The 9,907-nt window shown below is 40.7% G+C and overlaps 1 non-coding gene across 1 annotated transcript; it reads left to right on the top strand.

The window, feature by feature from the left end:
• The first annotated feature begins 1,337 nt into the window (after positions 1–1,337).
• Positions 1,338–1,419, top strand: TRNAS-GCU (transfer RNA serine (anticodon GCU)). Its single transcript has one exon. It is a non-coding gene; the product is annotated as a tRNA-Ser (tRNA).
• Positions 1,420–9,907: the final 8,488 nt, after the last annotated feature.

The raw sequence follows: 9,907 nt of genomic DNA, 5'->3' as shown, positions 1-9,907 counted from the left end.
CGGGAGGAAGATTTACGTCAATTTGGGCGGTAACTATATCAATGGAGGGAATGAACTCGTGAACATCTTCACAAGAATCATCAACTTCATGTACAAATGGCATTTTAGTCTTACAGACTTTAGCAAGATGTCCTCTTCTACCACAAGTTCTACAAATTGCATTTCTCGCCATACACTTGCTGCTGGAAGCAATATGACCGGGTGCACCACAACGGTAACACTTAACAGGTCGAGATCCAAAAGACAAAGATTGTTTATGTTGACTGAATTCATTACTTTTATCAATAGCCTTATTATTAAATGGCTTATTATAAGGCTTGACTAGTTTAGTCTCGTTAACATTTGCTAATATCTCGGAATCTTTACTAGATGTGGGTTTTGACCCAGTTTCCTTATTCAACATAGAACTGGTACACTGATCCATCTCTTTAATCCAAATATCTGTATGCTCTAAACCTTTAGCTATCTGAATTGCTTCTTCTAAAGTAGAATCTTTAATTAATAATTTTTCTCGCACCCTCTTATTGTTGGTACACCTAACTATTTGGTCACGTATTAAAGAATCAGCCAATTGTTCAAATTTGCAGGTCAGAGATAAACCTCTTAAAGCTGCTACATAAGACAATATGTTTTCATCCATTTTTTTGTATTCTACAAAAGAATTTGTGCCTTTCAAGAACTACATTGACTTTATCAATAAATCTGATGTCTAACATTTGCATACTCATCTCATAAATATTGGTAGGCTGACTATCACCACTTCCTAAAGAGGCTTCAGGTAAATTTTCATAAAGCCTACGTCCTTCAACACCTAAGTTGTGGAGCAGAATGGCTTGTCTGCGTATTGGACCGTATTTGTCAGCACCAGTAGCCAAAATATAAGTTAGAAATAATTTTTTCCATTCCTTCCATGGAATGACAGGCTCGCCAGGAGTGGGAAGAAAAGAGGGGGGTGCAGACAAACCCTGATCAGACATATTAAAACCACAGCAAAGTCTTAACTGTAAATATTAATATCAAAATAATACTTCAGTCACAAATATCCTTCCTGAAAAGAAAACATAGTTAATAAAGAAAGAAATTAAAACAATTAATAAAAATAAAAATATCAGGATTCACTGTAGTCTTGTTGAAGACCTTGACAACAGAAAATTGAAGGTGCTGGGAAACATCTGAATTCAGTGGAGTCCAGTTGAAGACCTCGACGAACAAAAATTGAGGAAAGTCTGTTGTAAATTTTATAAACCGTGAATCAATTCTCTGTGTTTGGAAAATCCCCTCATAGAATCATCGTTATATCCATTGTTAGTTGACTGTCATTTTCATTAATTTAATAAAACGAGGTGGCCGAGTGGTTAAGGCAATGGAATGCTAATCCATTGTGCTATGCACGCGTGGGTTCGAATCCCACCCTCGTCGCCAATGTAAAGATGGAATCAGGAAAGTTGTAGGTTTCTTAATGAAGTCTTTATTGAAGAGTAAGTACAGGAAACTCCAGCTCCTCTATCCACCAGCTTCACTCTGCCAGCACACCAACTTTCTTATCATTACATTCTAAATTACCTAGCAACACATGCAGATTCTAATAAAGACATCTCTACACATTTACCACGCATGCCTTTACAACGCTGTTTTTACAACGCATGCCTTTACAACGCATAGTGCTTTGGGGCGCTGGATAGTGAATAGTTTAATTTACTATTCCAACTCCAGTCCCCATGGATAGTAGGGAAGGTGTTGGATAGTAAATTAAACCTATTCCCTATCCTAGAGCGCCCCCCAGCGCAATGCAGGGTAATGGTTTGCGTGGTAAAAGTTGCGTTGTAAAGGATGTTTCCCGTGCAGAATAGTCACTGCAACAGTAGTAGTATGTCCTTCTATCCAATCAAAAAGTAAACTAGTATCTTATTTTTGGTGGCCATTGACATTTTATTGTTGGGAATTGTCAAAGCATAAACATTTAGAAGACTTCAATAGACATTATGGACAACCCAGAGGACTGCACTCAGTGCCTAGAGCTATTGCTGAATAGAGGTTTTGTTTAATACCTTTTGCCAACTGTGCAAGCTTAGCTAGCTACACAGACAGACTAATATTATTCTAGTAGTAGCAAAGAGAGTCATAGTAGAGGCAGGATAGGAATTTAGAAACAGTCTACAAGAAGATCAAAGACGATTTAGGAAAAAATAGAATTATGAGGAACGTTTGGAATAAATAGGTGCTGTAAAAGATAGGGAAGTATAATTAATAATATTAACAAGAAAACTTACTGGGGCCAGCAGAGCAGCCCTCGGAGGACCTATCCTGGCCTTCCTGCTCCGCCGGCGCCGCTACCTCCTCCTCTATCCTCTTGCCCCTGGGGGGAGCTGATGTACAACTTGAAAGAAAGACACAAACATGAATGATTGTTGTCAACCAAATCAAACATTTAAAAAAACAATAACAAATTATTTCGGGGAAATAGACAACAATTGCACTAAATTTATTGACCTATCTGATGTGGTCTACTAGTATATTAGTATTGCTGGATTCGCAGACCGTCTACTTGGAAAGTTATGTAACTCACTAAACCAACTACAAAAAGGTTCTACTAGGACTGGCAGCCAGCACTCCGCAGCACGCGAAGTGACAGACACAGTCCGTCCTGATTGCAGACCACTAAAAAGTTTCCTACTAAATAACTAGTCATAATATACTCAAACTATCAATCCACCACCACTATCTCTTCTTAGTGGGAGGAGTACACAGGAAGGACTAGACTTGAGTCTCTAGTGTCTAGCATTACGCAGTTCTGTAAAATACACTCATACATAATCACCCAGGCCAAATGAGCATAAAATTGAAAACAAGTAAGCATAGTAGCACCACCAGTGAGCAGGCGAACACCTGCAATCACAGAAGCTTTTGAAACATAATTTACCTGCAATGTAATAGGCAGCATTCTTGCTCTCCGGAAAAAACAAATATTTGCAATATCATAACACAGAGCTGGAGAAAACAAAGTAGTGATTAAATAGCCACTAGTACTCACCGAGCCAAGGGATCTCTATGCCAAGCAGGTCGAGCATGTCTTGGTCCCGGTCCAGGATGTCAGACCACCGGAGTCTCTGCACCCTGATCCTTTGTCTCTTCGGCTGATCCAAGCTGCCTGCCGCTGGTCACTTATTTGCGACAGCGGGATTTGACCGATGCCTCTGGATAGACTGAAGCCTTAAACCACGCGGCTTAGACCGCTCAGCCACGCTCAGTTCAATCAGCTGCAGGGCACTCCAGTGGGGACCTACTCCAATGTCAGGCGGTCAATATATAAGGTATTAATACCTCACTGTGATCTCACATCAGAGATTGCCTGCTGCAATTGCTGACCACTGTGCTTCCGGCGACATTCCACAGCAGAACTAAAGCAGCAATAACTTCTTTCAGCACAGCAGGAAGCACAGCTGCGATCACAGCTGCTGCAAGAACAGTGCCCACTGCTGCCAACATGGCAGGGACAATAAGAGCAGCAACATTGTGGCTGGGACTACAGCAAAGGCAAAAGCTGCCATAGCAGCAAGTATCAGAGTAAACACCATATTTGCTACCACAGCAGAGACAGCAGCACCAACAACATCTGTTGTAAAAGAAGTGACTATGACAGTGACTCATGACAGAAACAAAATCAGCAACAACTGCCAGCAAGTCAGATTAATTATTTGCTTAATGAGATGGCAAATGCAGTGGTGTAGAGCGGCATGCATCCTGGATTAACTGGTGGCATCCAGAGATGTGTTTTTCTGGGGGTTACTCGTCACGGTGGGTATGGATAATTCCCAATGCCCTAGATGTTTTGGACAGATGACATTGGTCCTGATGACACCCTACAATTGACATTGAGTCCAAACGTCGACACCCCATTCCATGTTTATAGAAAAACATGGAAGGAATATATGAATTAATATAATCCTCCAATATGAATGGTGATTCAAACTGGTGTTTATCAGGGACATGTACAGAGTATTTTGAATCAAGCTGGTATATAGTCACCTACACCAGCACTGTGTCATATGCACTTTCCATTTTACAGTTTGCACCTTGTTTGTATATATAGATCCTCTAGAGGCTTTAGCACTTTACTGCTCATACCACCAAAATTCCATAAAAAGAAAACTTACAATCGAGCAGTCTAGGCTATTGTACCAAGAATTTGCCACCTGAAATAAAACATAACAATTCCATAGCTTCCTTCAAAACGGAAGTTAAATAGATACTGATAAAGACATTTCTGGGCTAGGTCCCAATCACCCTAGGACGTGCTACTTTACACTAGTTCTTTATTGATCTGTTATGTTTGCTATGATCTGGTATGTTTGTTTCTTGTTCTGCTTGTGATATGGTTCCTACTGCTTGTACCTTCTTAACTGCCAATTTGCAAAGCGCTCTGATACCCATATGTGTTCTTGTTCGCGCTATATAAAACTCTTAAATTAATGATATGAAGAACAAAATAATTTCTACAAAGTAGTGATGTGCTGCGTCTTGACTACTGTTTGTATGATGAATCTGGATTACTGGTAATTAATCTGAGCAATATTTCAGTCCATCATTCTTTTGTTTACTGTGTCATTACAGATCAGCACCACCCTTATGCCTACCAGTCTTAGTTCTGCTTCAAGAGGAACATTCCAGTTCAAACTCATAAGCTGTGTCCCCATGAATGGGAACACAAACAAGCAGCTCCATACCAGGTTTGGACTGTGTGGCCACTGAGATACAGCATCAGTCCTGTGGAACAGCGAGCACTGGGCTCATGTCTTGGGATACCTTTCCACTTAGAGTGTCTTAATGATCAAAATAAGCTAGCATCCGAAGAGCCAATAGATCTGGCTTTGATATGCCAATATATGGAAATGGAGACATGCATATATGTGGACAGAATTTTTATGCCACTTTTCTGTACGACCTGCCTCTTTCCGTTCCTTGAATATTATTGCCCACACTTCCAGTACCATGGAGCAGGTTATAGAGTAATAATTGTGTTTGTCTATGTTTGCATGTGATTGCACATTAAAGCCAAACCTATTGGCATTGCCAATGCTTATTTTGGTTATGGCTTCAAATCTACTGGAACGTCCCTTTACTGCTATAGGTCTAATGTTTACTTCTTTTAATAATCTGCATCATAAACTCAGCAATGTTGTCTCTTTAGGGTACACACCTCCAGAGCATCTTGTATCCTGTCATGTCAACAGGAACTGCTGTCCCATTTCATGTTCTATTTCCCTTTAGGAATCGCTGGTTTACGCTCCGTGGACCACGTCCTAAAGAACTTTCTCATCGGAGGCATTAAGACAATTTTGCCTGTCCCCGTCATGTTGAATTTTCAATTTCCGAGGCAGCTCTGCTAAGAGCATCTTGTAAGTTGCCGGTCTTGCTTTCAGCAAAGGTTATTTTGCCTTCTGAGTGCAATGAATATATGGCGGAATGGTCGCTCCTACCTGCTGTAATCTCATGCAGATTAAACTCATATTGTATTTTACCACACAACTCAGGGGCATATTTACAAGCCCCTATAACCACCACAACGTCACTTTCAGTGACTGCTGTGATGGCGATAGGGGTCTCGCCTTGTTTACAAGGCGAATTTCGTTGCGCGCACTGCATTGCAATTGGGGATGCAGTGCGCGCAACGAAATTCGTTTTATGTTTTATATGTTTACTTACCTGTAATGCTCCATAATACATACATTATTACCCCCCCACCCTGCCCCTTCCCCTCCCCACGTCACCGCCCTGCAGGTACTCCCACTACCGACCGTGGCTGCCCGCTTGTGAGTTTGATGGTGCTATGCTACTCATTCAATTTATATCTACATATAATTCATACTCATGTTTGTGTGTAGCGTGTGACAGTGAGTGCCCCATACACCCATGGAACTTACCCCATATTTACATCTGATACCATCAAGGGCATGTTACTATATTGCAGCGCATAAATAAACACGCTCAGTGATGCAAGGAACTTTTGGAATTTTAAAAGGACGATTCCATTGTCTTCACGAAATTGATGGGGCATTAGAGTACATTCCAGAGATACCTTGACAAATAACTGCAATTTGTGCTATATTACATAACATAGTAATGCTTAGGTGAATGCCACAGGAAACCCTGGAAGGTGACACAGATGATGATGGCCATGCCCCCTTACTAGTAAGAACAGTCATATGGACAAAACAATTTACCTTCTGCTGCGGGAAGTGCTTGTAGATCTGAAAGAACTGTAACTTCTTTTTAAAGCTACATTTTGTTATTTTTTTATTAAATAAATCCTAATACACACAATTCTGAATTTGCAATAAATGACTCATGTTTGTTCATAGGAATGTACACTTGTTTGCTTTCACAACCGTTATGTCTTAGAAATAAGATTAACATAAAAAATACAAATGTTAAATTTTTGTAAATCATGCAGTTTTAAGGGCGGTGTTATTATATAGTAATGAACGTTTGGATTCTGATTGCATCTTATTTATATATGTTTCATTGCCAGCACTGATGAAATGACAATTCACAAAACACACGGCTGTGAGAATGTGTATCCAAATGTATTCAACAAAAAATAAAAGCGACATTGAAGGGTGCTTCCAAAGATATGGTTTCCACTTAATTGTCAATAGAACGTGGTGAATGTTGTATACTTTTTCTTTCACAACATTGGGATAACATTTATATTAATATGTGTTAAAACCACAAAATTCTGCCACTTTATTGGATCCTACATTGCCACATAATTCCCGTGATCCAGATTATGGGGATGGGAACAGCAGCTACGTTTTTAGAGTTTGATAGAGCCTGATATCGTTGAACGAATTATGTGGGAGATGAATGCTGTATCTAGGCAGTTGCACATTAACCAGTCGAAGGGAATGATGACACAGAGGTAGGTGAAACATTATCATTCCCAAACACTAAACGCTGAAGACTGGGGGTGCAAAGCAATCAAATGTATCAGTGAGATACAGTTCACTGGAGGCAGGGTAAAGGTGGAATTGATGAAATCTTGCTTACAATTTATTTGGTAAGAACCATTTGTGGGCTAACACAGAGCAACAGGGCCGGGTTTCTTGATGTTATATATTGGTTTTAATATGCTTAACTTTGATGGTGTTTGCCTTAATGTAGTAATGTGTCAGAACTAGGAGTAGAATATAATGTGTGAGCCGTGTACTTGAGCTCCCAAAAATTCATAAAATGCAGGAATATTTTATATAAAAAATGTAAATTTCAGAGATCTGGCAGAAAAAAAGACTTTGCAATTGTGTACACATCTATCATATATTGTGTACGAATTCCTCTATTGCTTACAGCTATTATCAATATTATCTACAACAGTCTTCATTTATATTTAGGTAGAAACATGGTGCCTGTACAATAATTGACCTGCCATTGTTATGCCTTTGGCCAGAGCAGGTCTACCTAATAATTGTAAATGTAGTTGTGGCACGGTGGTGGTGTGGTGGATACCAGTGTCCCAGTAGATCTAACACCATGCAGATCATTTGTCCCACCAGCTGGCCCTGATGAAGAGCCTGGTTGAACATGTGTAGCAGCTTGTCAGCTATGGTTCCCATCCACCAAGAAAACCCCAGGGATTGCATTCCACATTTGTGTGGTTCCTAGGAGGACCACTGATCTTTCCCTAGGCCCAGGACATCTGCCAATATAAACGTTGTAGGGACCAGGGCTATCACTTCACCAACACTCCCTTAGTGAAATCAGGAGGTGCAAAGCACCTCTGCTTGCACCCTGGAAGTCAACTAACCAACTGCACAACCCATCATGTTGAAAATCAAGTGGGACAAAGCTCTTCTTAGTGAGAGGTTGTTGGGATTGGACCACCAGCTTTTTTGCATTTTGTGTATGGGGCCACGTAGCACAATGCAGCACATTCACATATAACAGATAGCCAAGAAGTGGCATCATATACAAGCATCATCTAGTATGATACAATCATTATGACATCTCAAGTTATATGATCAGGTTCTGAGATGGTCTGGCAATCAGTAGTTCGATATACAGATTAGCATAGCATTGTAAATGGCATATGAACAGAAATAAAACACAGGGCTTGTCTTGTGCATTCTTACAAATGTGATAATAAAAACAAACATTGGCAATGTCAATAGGTCTGGCTTTAGAAGAATGTTGTATAGTAATGTGAAAAAAACAGGTAAATAGCATGGTACTAAGTATGTATCTATGCATCTCAGAACTGTAGAATAATATTGGTGTAGGTTAAAAGGTCAGTTGCAATGTCAAGCAAGAACTAAACATTTATGTAGAATAATTACTGCCCTCCTCCCATCTGTGCTGCTGCCAGAGAAAAATAACACCACTTATTTAGTTGTCTAACACACTTTAATAGCATTCCAATTTCATGTGTGTGTCCCTGAAAGTTCAAGCTTAGGCAACTGGATAAATGAACAAAATGACCAGAGCGGTGTGCAAGGCAAGCACTTTTTTTGTGTGGAAGCACACAACTTCTGCCCAATCAAAACATGTACTCCTGGCTCCCAGCATGTAGGGGGAGCCAAAGCACCTCTCTTGTGATGCTCTCATAACTGTCTGGCAACAGATGCACTATCAAGCCAGAACATAATTAGGAGCACTGGCAACAAAAACAGGTAGAGTCAACAGAAGTATCATGGGTCATTTGCTTGTGTAGGTTTGGCGCGTTCCTGTAGGGTTATCAAGTAGCTTATAAGTGGCCCCTGTGTGTCTCAGGGTCTAAAACAAGGCTGTTGCATTTCCACATCTACTTTAGCAGTTTCCTTGCTGTATTTGGCATCCTTTAGCAAGGGGTGGGTGATAAATTCTGCTCCACCGGCAGAGTTCGCAGAGTTTTGCCCACTCCACATTCCATTCGGAGCGTGGAATTCTGGCAAATCTCTGCCAACCGCTGCATGGCTGAGTTTTTCCTTGCACGCGGCTCACCAGGGTTAAGTTGGTAAATGAGAATTTGCATCCCCTGGCACGATTTGTGGGCGCTAGAACGCCTCCTGGTAAGATTTCTCAGCGTGGATGGTCGTGGCAGGATGCTACTGTTTGCGTTGAGGAAGCTGCCACACTATTCCCCTTCCAGTGAGTGCAAAAGTAGGGTTGGATAGCAGAGGGATTACATTTACTATTCCAAGTCCAGTGAGTGCAACAGTAGGGAAAATGTGGATAGCGAAGGGGCAAAAATTACTATTCCCACTCCTAAGAGTGTAATAGTAGGGAAAGTGTTGGATAGTGGAGGGGCAAAAATTACTATTCCCACTCCAGCCACTGCAATTGTAGTGAAAGTATTGGATAGCGGAGGGGTTAAAGATTACAATTCTCACTTCAAAGAATTCAACAGTAGAGAAAGTGTTGGATAGAGGAGGGGTAAAAACTACTATTCCCACTCCACTGAATACAAGAGTAGAATAAATGTTGGGTAGCAGAGGGGTAAAAATTACTATTCCCACTCCAGTGAGTACAACAGTAGGGAAAATGTTGAATAGCCGTGGGGTAAAAACTTACTATTCCCACTCCACTGAATACAACAGTAGGATAAATGATGGATAGTGTAGGGGTATATTTTTTTATTCCCACTACATTGAGTGCAACAGTAGGTATAGTGTTGGATAGCAGAGGGGTACAAATTACTATTCCCACTCCAGTGAGTGCAAAAGAAGGGTAAGTATTGGATAGCGGAGGAATTAAATTTACTATTCCAACTCAAGTGAGTGCAACAGTTGCGAAAATGTTGGATAGTAGTGGGGTAAACAGTACTGTTCCCACTCCAGAGAGTGCAAAAGTAGAAAAAATGTTGGATAGCGGATAGGTAAAAATTACTATTCCCACTCCGGTAACGGCAATAGTAGGGAAAGTGTTGGATAGCGGA

The sequence above is a fragment of the Lissotriton helveticus genome, chromosome 11 (assembly GCF_964261635.1).
Source record: "Lissotriton helveticus chromosome 11, aLisHel1.1, whole genome shotgun sequence".
Taxonomy (NCBI): Eukaryota; Metazoa; Chordata; class Amphibia; order Caudata; family Salamandridae; genus Lissotriton; species Lissotriton helveticus.
The sequence above is the reverse complement of the archived record's forward strand: the minus strand, read 5'-3'. Positions and strand labels throughout refer to the sequence as shown.